Source organism: Natator depressus, chromosome 4 (genome assembly GCF_965152275.1).
Source record: "Natator depressus isolate rNatDep1 chromosome 4, rNatDep2.hap1, whole genome shotgun sequence".
Classification (NCBI taxonomy): Eukaryota; Metazoa; Chordata; order Testudines; family Cheloniidae; genus Natator; species Natator depressus.
In genome coordinates this window covers 108,297,122-108,310,714 of record NC_134237.1, presented here as the reverse complement: position 1 = coordinate 108,310,714, position 13,593 = coordinate 108,297,122, and the positions used below count along the sequence as shown (strand labels likewise).

General features: G+C 39.6%; 1 protein-coding gene across 5 annotated transcripts in view; it reads right to left on the bottom strand.

Annotated features, from left to right (window-relative positions):
- KCNIP4 (potassium voltage-gated channel interacting protein 4) overlaps nucleotides 1-13,593 on the bottom strand; it is an 857,625-nt gene that overhangs the window by 39,896 nt on the left and 804,136 nt on the right. The window lies entirely within an intron of this gene.

Below are 13,593 nucleotides of genomic sequence, written 5' to 3'. Positions count from 1 at the left end.
ATGAATAAACTGTCCATTTACCTCAGTGCAAACAAATCAGTTGTTCATGAGATCATACAACCAAATGATAAAGCTGATATAGGTAAATCTGGGATATTAAAATACCAAAAAAACAAAATCTGATTCTTGCATTTTAAAACAAATATTAATAATTTATCACTTTAAAGCCACTTTTTAATGAACTTCCCATGGGATGAGGGTTCCTTCTATGCATCACCTAAACTTCAGTATCTTCACAGAGCTGGGTGACTGACACAAGCAGCACTAAGCTCTGCTGCAGTCCTTCCTCTATGGAGCTGTCAATGTAACCTTTGGCCATAGGCTACCTCACAGCTGTAGACAGCTCTCATGATGAATAGAAGCCAGCTACACAGCACTGAGGCAATATTTCCTTCAGACTCCACCTCAAGGATAAAGGATGTGGCCACTGAACTCAAAAGAACACTGCACAGAAGAGGAAAATCAAGCCCTGAAGATCCTCCTGTCCCATTATTCCTTGTGTGTGAACCAAGTTAGAGAGGGAAACAAGAGGACTAGAAGGCAGATTAGGAGGAAGGCAAACTAGGCAAGGTGAAAAAGAAAAATAGAACGGTGATTTTATAAAAATGATCACTGGAGACAAGAAATAGAAGGTAGATGGTGTTATCTATTGGCTAGTGCAGGCAACTTGGATCCGAGAGATCTGTGTTCAATTCCTCACTTTGCCAGTGACTCAGTGGCTGACCTTGGCAATTCACTTAACTTCTCTGTGCCTTAGTTTCTCCACCTATAAAATGAGGCTAAGAAAACTGATCCACATTGCTAAGATGTTTAAGATCCTTGGATGGAAAGCACTATACAAACACAAAGTATTTTTATTAAACCGAAAGGAAAGAAAAGCAAAACTTTGACATTAACACATTTAATTTTTATTTATTCATGTGCCTACGATTTGGAGTGATGGGACATTAGGAATTCATAGACCTAGACTCAGGAAAGGGGACATGTGAGGTATTGGAGGATGAGATGAAGGTCATGAACAACGTGGTTTTTCCTGTGGGCTTATAAAAATCAAAATGGAGAACACTGAATGCATTCATAGTTCTAACAATCCATCCTAGATAGCAAATACAAGTTCAACGATAGCAAATAGGAGTCTGTAAGCTGATTTCTCTCCCTTTTCTTTAGTTTATAGAGAAAGACATCCAGAGTAAGCCCTTTTCACTGAATGTGCAATCTGCTCTCTTTTTGGTAGGTCACAAGAGGCATAGTAAATATTAGCAACTCCAGTTACATCAGTCCTTAGGTCAGGCTAGACAGTAGTGTCAGGAATAAAACTGCCGTTTATGACAGCATAAAACTTTACATGTTAACTGTTACAAATAATGCTGTCACAGAGGAGATGATTCAAATGTACCCTGGAAAAACTTGTCTGACTTATATTTTATGTTAGCGCAATTATAAGTTAGCAACTGCCATGCAGCTTGGGTTTTGTGATATGAGTCAATTACCATAGATAACAGGATTTGTCCATGCGTTCTCTAAAACTGTGATACTTTGCTTTGACACTTAATAAACTAACGTATTAACACACCGGTTGAAAGAAATACTGTTTGAAAAACAATCCATTTTCATGGAATTGTTTAGCAGTAGAGCCAGTAATGACCACTTGGGTCACCTAACCTGACCCTCTTAATTTTGCTGGGCTCTTCACTACATCATTTCCATTAATGTCTTATTGCTTCAGTCTTTGGATATCTGCAGTAATGGCATCTTAAGCACAGCCATTCTACTGACCAGTTGTTCTTGTTAAAAACTTTCCCTGTCAGGTCTAGTCTAAATATTCCTTTCCTTAGCTTAAGGCCACTTCTCCTTGTTCTAACATTCCCTGAGATCGTGGACAGTTCTGTTCCTTCTTTAAATATCTTTATCTTGAAAATATTTATAGACAAAGATCATGTGCCCCCCGAGTCCTCTCTTTTCTAGACTTATAAATTTAGCTCTGTTGTGTTAAGGGGGTGTCTTTGACCCACCAAGGGATAAATATTAAGAAGACCCTTGTTTACTGTTACAATATTGAATATGTCTGTGCCATATTATCGCTGGCTTATTCCCATTGTAACAACCACGATTAAAAATCTTTTAAACCTTTTATTAAACACACAGAAGGGGAAGGAAAACAGCAAAAGCATTTGAAACTTAAGAAGTAAATAAGCCTTTCATCTGAACAATTTCCTATATTCTGTTTCCTTTTAGCTCTAAGGAGTTTTTTATCAGAGAAAGCCTCTGTTTGATAGTCTTTTCAAATTGAATGAATGATGGTATTAACTGTTCCTTTTGGGGAAAAAAGAAAGTTCATTTAAATGGTCTTGAGCTGTGGTCATTGAAGTCAAATCCTGTTTCCTTTAAAAGAAAACAAGATAAACTCACACAAAAGGGGAGACAAAAGAATAGCAGAGATAGAAAATACAGCTTCTGTCTCTGACAATCAAATTACAGGTACAGTTCATGGTCTTATCAGACACTCCTAAACCTGGCAAACTTTTACCAGTGTCAGGCTGTCTAAGGCATTGCTTTCAGCTGGTCTTTCTGGGCACAGGCTCACAGCAGTGTTGTAAACGGGGGAGTTGTCTTGTCCAACTAAGGCAGGCTCTTTTTAGCCAGAAGTCAAAAAGAGAAAGACAGAAAAGAGGAGAAATAAGGAGAGGAAAGAAAATGACACATGAACAAGGGCATAACAGTAGGCACCTCAGGTTCACATTTTAGATGTTGTTCAGGAGCTAGCTGGAGCTGGCGGAGGTGCTGATGCCATTAAGCTTCCCTCTCTATGGCTTTGTCTGGTTAGGACATCTTTCAGGATCAGGATAATAAAGGTCCAGTGGTGTTGTCATGGATCCTGGGGCCCCTAGAAGTGATAAGGATAATGGGAGCCATGATGATGAACTTGCTCCACCCAGCCCACTGGCTCTTTCAGTGGCTCCCAGATAAACAATATCAAGAATGATGGCAACCTCAGCCCAATAAAATTAATGAAGCCAAAATCACTTCAGTGAGACATTACTTCCCATTTCTAGAATCTTTCAACTTGTTGCTAACCTAAAAAATCCAATTAGTACCAGTCTATTTATCTCCAACTTTTGTTTACTTTTATAAACGATGGTATATGATTGGCTGAGTTGGACTTTGTACCTTGGATAATTTAACACAATGGCTCTCTCCATCTCTCCTCACGTGCGTTATTCACAAACCCTTGAATAATTTTGTTTACCCTGTTTTGTTTCAGGAATCTGTTCGTGTCCATTTACTTAGAAGCTGTGCATGTTTAATTTGTTTCATCTTGTCCCTCTGTGTATGTTTTCATTTTCACTGAAAACTTTAATTTAGTATATACTATAATCCCAAAATATAATGGAGAAACACCTGTATATGCCTTTTATTCTGATTCTTCAAATTAAAAAAATGAATTGGTTTCTTAGGGCCCAATCAACTCCTAATAAAGGCAATGCATGTTTTTCTAATGGGAAAACAGCTGTAATGGGAGCTGGATAAGATCTTTAGTCTGATACTTATAGGATGAGAGTTTAACAATGAACTTTCTTCTAATATCACAGATCAGACAAAAACTGGATCTGTCATTCCAGATAAACGGTTAGTGATCAGCTTTCCAGCACACATTAGCCCAGAGATACTTGCTGAAGCTCAATCTAGGCTCTTAGAGACTTGTAGAGTCCACAGATCTGAATGTGGCTCCTATCAGGTGGAACACACTCTCTATGTTGCACTGATATAGATGGGGAACACTGACCAAATTCACCAGAGGCACCAGGTTCCCTACCATCCACCTAAGCAGCCGGGGGGAAAATGTGCAGTTGAAATTAGTAAAGTGAGAGGAAAAAATCTCCTTGTCAGAAGGCAGAAAGAAGTGAGGAACAGGACGGGAGAGAGGAGAAACAGTCCCTCCCTCCCATCAACCAGGTAGGTGTGAGAGGAAAGGAAGAGTGGGAGAGGTGTGATAGTGTTGAATGGAGTATATGAGAGTCACAGATAGACACATGCTGACATTCTGACATTGGTTTGTGCGATTTGTGAGCAAGCATCATCATGTACTGATGCAGAGCTGCAATGTCATGACTAAAACATTGCACCACCATATGGACACTGCACGTCAAGTATTTTCCAGTTCTCTTTGAATCTTTTGGGCTTTATAATTGCTAAAAGTCACATGTAGCTGCTCTAACCAATGGGGAATCACGAAGGGGCTAATCATTAGTCATCTTTCAGTAGAAAATTCTTTAGGTGTTGGTATAAGTTATGAGGAGCAGAAGAGAGGAGAAGAGGGGGAAAAAACTAGAGCAAAAATGATGATTAAGCTGCTTTTCAGCCAAGTGAAAGAAATTGATTTACTTAATTAATTCAGAACCACGTGGAAGAGTGCCACTAGAACTAATCTCCATAAAGTGCTGAAAGAGCCCAAACGAAACTTAAATTGAAAGGGCAAACTATGTTAAACAAAAGTTGATATTGCTCTGTGAATTATGCTCCATGGATCTTTGTTCTGATTATCCTTGTTAGACAGTCCACTCAACACACTATCTGACACTTTACAGCAATGAGGGAGGAATGGAACTTCACCATTTGCAAAAGCTGTCCCGTTCACATTGGCTTTCCTATGCATACTTGTCCTGTATGGGGTACAAATCTCAAACAGTTGAAATAAAATAAAAGAAACTATGAAAGGATGTGCCAAAAGAAAAAATAATTATTCCAATATTGTATTACTTTATCAAAATATTTCATGTCGATGAGAAAATGTTTCACTGAATAGTCAGCTAAGAATCCAGGATGAGAAGAAAGGAGAAGGTTGTTATAAAGGACATGAGAGGCGAAAAAAAAGAACCAAAAGACAGAAATAAAACCTGTACCTTTTGCGAGAGATTTTTTTACAATTCAAGAGTGAAAACCAGCTCTAGAATATAGTATTTAGGGCTTGATCCTGATACCATTGAAATGAATAAGAGCATTACCACTTACTTCAGTGCAAGCAGGACTGGACTCTAAGCAGGTTACCAAAGAATCCTTAACTCTTGAGTCTTAACACAGAGCAAAAAGCCAAGCATGTCTGTCTCTATTTCTTTATTAGTCTTTCTCCCCTCACGCTCTATCCATCCCTGAACTGCAGTGCCTCCCTTCTTTTGTATCAAATTAGAAGTCTGCTCCAATTCCCCCATACCTTATCTGCATTCCTTTTTGGTCACTGCTACCGCATAGTTCCCTCCAGCTCTCCAAAAACCACTAATACAGTACTTGCCCATCTTTAAAAAAGGGAAGAAGGAGGATCCTGGGAACTACAGGCCAGTCAGCCTCACCTCAGTCCCTGGAAAAATCATGGAGCAGGTCCTCAAGGAATCAATTCTGAAGCACTTAGAGGAGAGGAAAGTGATCAGGAACAGTCAGCATGGATTCACCAAGGGCAAGTCATGCCTGACTAATCTAATTGCCTTCTATGATGAGATAACTGGCTCTGTGGTTGAGGGGAAAGCGGTGGACGTGTTGTTCCTTGACTTTAGCAAAGCTTTTGACACAGTCTCCCACAGTATTCTTGCCAGCAAGTTAAAGAAGTATGGGCTGGATGAATGGACTATAAGGTGGATAGAAAGTTGGCTAGATTGTCGGGCTCAAAGGGTAGTGATAAATGGCTCCATGTCTAGTTGGCAGCCGGTATCAAGTGGAGTGCCCCAAGGGTCGGTCCTCGGGCCGGTTTTCTTCAATATCTTCATAAATGATCTAGAGGATGGTGTGGATTGCACCCTCAGCAAGTTTGCAGATGACACTAAACTGGGAGGAGAGGTAGATACACTGGAGGGTAGGGATAGGATACAGAGGGCCCTAGACAAATTGGAGGATTGGGCCAAAAGAAATCTGATGAGGTTCAACAAGGACAAGTGCAGAATCCTGCACTTAGGACGGAAGAATCCCATGCACCGTTACAGACTAGGGACCGAATGGCTCGGCAGCAGTTCTGCAGAAAAGGATCTAGGGGTTACAGTGGACGAGAAGCTGGATATGAGTCAACAGCGTGCCCTTGTTGCCAAGAAGGCCAATGGCATTTTGGGATGTATAAGTAGGGGCATAGCCAGCAGATCGAGGGACTTGATCGTTCCCCTCTATTCGACATTGGTGAGGTCTCATCTGGAGTACTGTGTCCAGTTTCGGGCCCCACGCTACAAGAAGGATGTGGAAAAATTGGAAAACGTCCAGCGGAGGGCAACAAAAATGATTAGGGGACTGGAGCACATGACTTATGAGGAGAGGTTGAGGGAACTGGGATTGTTTAGTCTGTGGAAGAGAAGAATGAGGGGGGATTTGATAGCTGCTTTCAACTACCTGAAAGAGGGTTCAAAAGAGGATGGATCTAGACTGTTCTCAGTGGTAGCTGATGACAGAACAAGGAGTAATGGTCTCAAGTTGCAGTGGGGGAAGTTTAGGTTGGATAAGAGGAAAAAAATTTTCACTAGGAGGGTGGTGAAACACTGGAATGCGTTACCTAGGGAGGTGGTGGAATCTCCTTCCTTAGATATTTTTAAGGTCAGGCTTGCCAAAGCCCTGGCTGGGATGATTTAGTTGGGGACTGGTCCTGCTTTGAGCAGGGGGTTGGACTAGATGACCTCCTGAGGTCCCTTCCAACCCTGATATTCTATGATTCTATGCCCACTACTTCCTTTCCATGCTATCATTCATCTGCAGGCTGAAGAAAATTATAGAAAGACTTTGTACTTTTAAAGTCCTTTCCATTTGAGGACTTCAATGTGCTTTACAAATTAAGCCTGACAGCATCCCAGTACAGTAGATATATTGGAACATGGTTTATCAGTGAAGCAACAGAGGTTAGTATCTCACCCTTAGATGACACAGAAAGTCTGAGACTGCACGGTGAACAGAACACACATTTCTTGGCTTTAGTGTTGTGCCTTATCATAAAACTATCCCTCCAGCTGTGTGAGTTGAAAGAAACTGAAAATAACTGGGTATTGTCACAAAGAATAGCAATGTTGAGTGTAGGAGAACAGGGGAAATCTTTATGATCCTAGAACCTCTGCCTTTAACTATATCACTGGTTCATCTATAGGAGTAAGGTTTGTAGAACTGGCCCCTTAATTAACTGACTTCAGTTAATTGGGTTCAGTGGGACTACTCACATGCATACATCTTCATAATATCTGGTCCTTACTTTGTTCAACATATTGAAACAGTTTGTAGGAATGATGCTATATGTAATAAAATAGGATTAGATATAATTTATATTCAAGATAAAATATAATCTCAAATAGTAATTTTTGTAAATTGCAATTTAAAAATTATCAAGAATTTGATCCTGACTGATGCTGCACATCTATCATTCAACTCCCATTGTAGTCACTTATTAAGATCAGGCACTTAAGAGTTTTCTACAAAGATGTGATACCCTCTGATTGTATAGATACAACCAGATGAAAGAATCTGAGCATGACTTAATTAGAGACAGAATTAGACGAATATTTTTTGTATACTCAAACTTCATTTGTGGACAGATCTGTTTATGTAACACTCTTTGTCTGTCTTGTCTATTTAGCTTAGAAGCTCTTTGGGGAAAGGTACTATATAGCACTTAGCCCTGATATTAGTTGGAGTCTCTGGTTGTTACTCTAATAACAACAATACACAACATCTTTCATTTAAGAGTGAGGGATTTTTTGTTTGCTTGTTTGAAACTCTAATCTCCTCTTGTATGCAATTTCACAAAACTAACAGCTTTTTTAACATCTTTAGTAATGTTAAATACATATAATTAAGCAGAATTAGATTTTATTAGTTTATATTTCTGTCTGATGTGTATTGCTATTACCTGGGGAGCCTGCTTTAGCTGAAACTGATATTGAAAATATATCACCATCAAGGTTAAAGACCCAGTTGTTTACATGAAAAGATAATTAGAGTCAACTTGATTATTATATTTCAGAGTAGCAGCCGTGTTAGTCTGTATTCGCAAAAAGAAAAGGAGTACTTGTGGCACCTCCAGACAGCATTTTTGCTGTACCTTTAATAGTTTTATCGTACACATCCTTCTAGGAACTGGCATTAACATAAAACATTATGTTGTATAACTGTGTGCAAATATCATAATGGAGTCCAAAATGCTGCTTGAATACAAACTTCAGATTTGAGAATAGTGAGCTGGAGTTTAGTTGCAGTACAAGTGAAGTTACAGTCGCACAGGCTGAAGTGACTAAGATGACTACAGGAATAGCATTATAATTTATCACTGTGACAGACTGGATTCAAACACCTTGTTCGACTAATTGTATATGGAATATCATATCTCATCTTAGCAGGGAAATCTCATTCTAGTGTCAATTTAAATGAGGAGACAGGGTAACACCTTTTAAATGTGCTCTATATGAAACATTGATGAAGCTGAATCAGAAATGGTATTGCTAAAGGTTGCCTCTTGCTGGAATGCTCTTTTTCTATAACAGTGACATGTGACAATCAAAAATGTGCAAGTGACAATACTCAAACGATCAATGGGACTATGCAATCCATCCGCCATGTAAAGGCCAGTTTCTGCCCTTGTGCATGCAGGTATACCATATAAATCAACTGGAACCCTGTGGGAGCATACTCAAGGGCAGAATGTGGCCTTCTTTTGTTGTACACTCGGATATCCAATATACTCTTACTTATTCTTAAATAGATCCAATACAAGTCTAATTCTTCAACTCTCCTAAAACTTGGTTCACATGGATAGAATCTGTTTTAGAAACTTGCACTGGATAAGCAATACAGATTTACTGGAGGTAAGTACAAATAACGGTGAGGCAGGTCCAACCTCTGTTTTCTCCTGCGGGCAATCTTTAAATAATAATGCTGCGACAAGACAGCAGTAATGTGTTCAGTAACGGACTTTTTTCAAGAGTGTCCAGTTCTAATTTCCATTAGTCTAAGAATTTATTACTGCCACATATACTCTGTAAAGCAATCATGATCTAGCAACCCCATCTTAGGACAAGTAGTTCCAATATGAGCTTTTGTACACTAACTACTCATGATAAGATACTATCTCACCTAAATAACTATTATCTATTCCCTCCTTATCCCTTGGCAGTGTAACTTTAAAACTCCCAATTCTAAATGCTAATGAAAAGCTACAGTAGGGACTGGTCCTGCAAAGGGCTGAGTGCCACTTTTAATATGCTGAATACCTTTAGATTCTTGTAGGAGGTATTCAGCTCACCATAGCATCACAGAAATGTAGGGCTGGAAAGGCTCTTGAGAGGTCATCTTGTCCAGTCCCCTGTATTGAGGGATCATCAATTACACCTAGACCATCCCTGACAGGTGTTTATCTAACCTGTTCTTTAAAACCTCCAGTGATGAGGATTCCACAACCTCCCTTTTTCCTTCTGTCCCCTTTCCTCCTCCTCACTTAATTTCTTCCTTCCCATTTCCTACCTTTTTTCCTACTCCCATGCTGTTCTCACCAGATTACTTAAACACACCACATTAGTACTACCTTTGCTCTCCCTTTCCCCTTCCTTCCTAACCTGTGTCACACTTATTGCTGTGTCTTTTCTTCAATTAGGTTGTATGCTCTTTGGGATAGGGACAATGAATTCCTATGTGATTGAATGGTGCCTAGCAGTATGAGTCCCCAATCTCGGTTGTTGCCTTTGGTTGCAATTGAAATATAAATAATAATAGATATAAAGCCAAACCTTACCTAGCTTTATTGCTGTGGATTTTGATGAATATAAGTACTTGGTCTTCAACATCAAGTCCTTATTAGAACCTGCCCTTCAATGCTCATATTCTATACCAATGGCTAATAAGTTAATATAGGGAGCCAGTTTAAGTTTCAGTGACCATAGCAGCGTAAGTATTGCTATACCAGAATGGATTGATGATCTGTCAAGTCCAATATCTCAGTTCATCTGGACAATATGGAAAATTGCACAAAAAATTATAACCCTCATCCCAGTCGTTCAAATGGCTCAGCAATACTTTTCTCAAAATTTTTCAACCAAAAAATTTTCCCATTGAAAAATAAACTTTCATTGGAAACTAATTTTTTGTGGGAAAATATTTTGACAAAAATTTTAAATGGGAATTTCTGAATGAAAAATTTTATTTTGAGTTAAAATCTTTTTAAAAAAAAAACAACCTTTTTTGAAATATGGTTATTTCAAAAGTTTAGATTTTTGTTTTTTCAACTTTTCCTCACTGGATGAAAAATGACATATATGGAATATTTTTCCACTTTTTCTCTTTTTATTTTAATTTTTCCTATTTCTATTCTATAAACTTCTCAAAATTTTTCCAACTTTGGAGTTACAGAGTGGCAAAAGGAAAAATTAAAAACTCTGTAACTTTGCCACTTTAACTTTTCAAAAGTTAAGGAAATAAAAAAAAGTTTGGATAATCTCTAATTATATTATTATATCTGCAATGAATTTTTTGTCTTCGCTTCTCCCAAGGACTGGTTTATCTCATAAGAACATAAGAACGGCCATACTGGGTCAGATCAAATGTCCATTTAGCCCAGTATCCTGTCTTCCGACGGTGGCCAATGCCAGGTGCCCCAGAGGGAATGTCGCCCATTCCCCGCTTCTGGCAAACAGAGGCTAGGGACACCATCGCTGCCCATCGTGACTAACAGCCATTGATGGATCTATCCTCCATGAATGTATCTAGTTCTTTTTTGAACCCTGTTATAGTCTTGGCCTTCACAACATCCTCTGGCAAGGAGTTCCACAGGTTGACTGTGCATTGTGTGAAAAAATACTTCCTTTTGTAGGGGTAAAGATCAACTAAGCAGTTCACAAGTAAAGACTCTAACTCAGTTGGGAAAGGTGATCATCTTATTCCTTGAATTAATAATATTGGTTTTGTTATAAGTGGTGCACTTAAAGACTATAAGAAACAGTGGGTCTGAGGCTTGAGACAGAGGAGCCTGTGGTCTGTTACTCAGAGGGATCTTGTGCTTGGTTACAGTCTTTTAACCTTTTTCATGTTAACTAGACTCAGCTTTGAATCATGTGTTCTATACTTCCAAATCTGCATGGTTCAGGTACTTGCTATATCTGAAATGCTTCAAGAGACTAGAGTAATGATAATTTGTATAATTTTCCTTCCACCTCTGACTAATTTGAATGAAATACAGATGCCCTCATGATTTTTATATTTGCAATATACTGAGCCAAGTGATAATTTTTCTATTCACAGCACTTTCTTACTACAACAAATTCATCGCCCTAGCTAGGAGTTACAATATTAATTTTTATTTTCTGATTAAGCATCCAACTCTAATTTTGCTCACAGATAGACTGTTCTGAGTTTAACTGGTCTACCTTTGCATCATGGTAAATTTGCATTCAGATTCCATGGTGAAGGATCAGTGGCTGTTTAGGAGAATAATTATCCTCAGCAAACCATTGGTCAAAAGTTTCTCAAAACTTTTCTCCCTCCCCTCTCCCAATATCTGATTCCAGTAGCCAAACTATTGTCGAACTGTCTCTCTTCAGAGATAAAAAAAACAGAACTGTGTGAAAATGGGAGCACACCAAAGCGAGAATAGCACATTTTATCTTTTAACTGATTTAATGAAAAGGCAAAAATTTGGGCTTTTTGTCGGGAAGAATGTTTGGTCAATTCACTTCAGATAATAAGGTCCCTTCTTCCCACTATCTCTAATAGAGGTCATGGCTTTGCAGGACCAATCATGTTTCAATTTTGGAAATATAGAAAGATGAGATCCTGACAGCAGAAGGCAAGTAGTGAGAGAGGAAGAAGAAGGATGGGAAGAGGGAGGAGTTAACCTGACATCAGATTTAAAAATAAAGTGGGGTTTGCTTTGAGTTTTAGCCATAATTTTATTAGATACCCAGAGGCATTTACATGAGGGTGCAATAGATCTAAATATTATTATTGAGGGATGGGTGTAAGACGACTCTGAGTCTTCCTGTTTCTGAGGCAATCTGACCTTCAAAACTGTGCATTCTCTGTATCCAGATGAAATTGTTAACTACCTGACCTAGTGAGTGAAGTTATAATGCATGAAGTTAAAGTTTAAATAGGAAAAATGGATATTGAAAAGTTCAAATACACAGAACTAGAGCACATATTAAAAGATTGTTTGTGACTGCAGTAATTTGTCAAGATTTCTGGAGTGATCCATTTTTTTTCTTTCATTATGGACATAGTAGAATCTTGACTCATCTGGTGTCAGACTCTGCAACCACCTCAATTTCCTTCCTTCATCAAACAAAATTACTCTCCCTTCTAGGGTCTGGTTTATTAACATAAAATAACAGTTCCACTCAAAGCTAGACTATCCTAGCCTTCTTTTTCCATGTACAGCATTCCATTATGCCCCTCTTGGGCTCCTAATTCCCTCTGAAGCATTTTGTTCTTGACCCTGGCTACAGGCAGCTCCAGCCATGTCTTTCCCTCTGCCTGGGGAAGGAGAGCTTCACTCCTGGTCCCCTCTGACCCTCATTCCCCTCTAGATGCCTTCTTGCTCCCTGAAGGAATCTCTCCTTTGCACCTTTGTATCAGAACCCCAGACCTCAGTTCCCCAGGTCCCTTTGAGGAGGGATGCTCTACCAGGCCCAGTCTAGGCATCTCCAGAGAGGTCTCTTCCTGGTCTTTCCTAGAAACAAATCTCCCCCTTGCTTACAGAGCAGGCTTCTTCTTTTAGGAAGCCCCATCCACAGCCTACCATCACGTGATGCCAGGTCACCTGACCCACTCACAAGCCCATGCTAAAATCCATGCCATCACATGATGCCAGGTCACCTGACCCAATCATAAGCCCTTGCCAAAACCCATGCCATCATGTGATGCCAGGTCACCTGACCCAATCACAAGCCCATGCCAAAACCCATCACCTAGGAGGCAGATAACTAGGCACAAGCGGGGTTGAACCCATCTGCCCCTAAAGGGCCGCGTCTACCCTGTAGCATTCTAAGAATCCTCTTTTGCATCCTCATTTGAGTCAAATCCTGCTGTCTGGGTGTAGAAAGCACAAGGAACGTTGCATAGAGAGCCTCTTCCCTGTCCACTGTAGCAGAGCAGGATGCAGCATGTATGGGAGCATTAGTGACACAGACTCACACTAGTGATGCCCTACAATCCCACAGTGTGCAGCAGGTCAGTCTGTCCAGTCACCACCTACCCCATTCGCTAGCCAGGAGGGAGCTGTTTATACTAACTAAGCAGCTTCCCAGATCACTCTACTGAATCCTACACCAGTCAGCAGGATCTCTCAAGCAGAGGAAGCACTGCTTAGCATTCCTTCCGGTGCCATGGCAGGATTTCACTCTTTATGAATTTCACTCTATACACTCTTCAGTTATGAACACAGCTGGTTTACAGATGACAAGGCATGAAATTATCTATTCACCGAGTAAGTCATTCAGAGAGTTTCCAAGTCTCAGGAAGGATAAAAAAACTAAATGCAAACGAGTCAGTTAATAAGCCAATCATGCAACATAGATTAACTCATGGTTAGTTAAAGATTTTTGCACTTCAAGACAACACCCTTAAAGGTATATTCCTCAATACTGTATTAGGTTTATA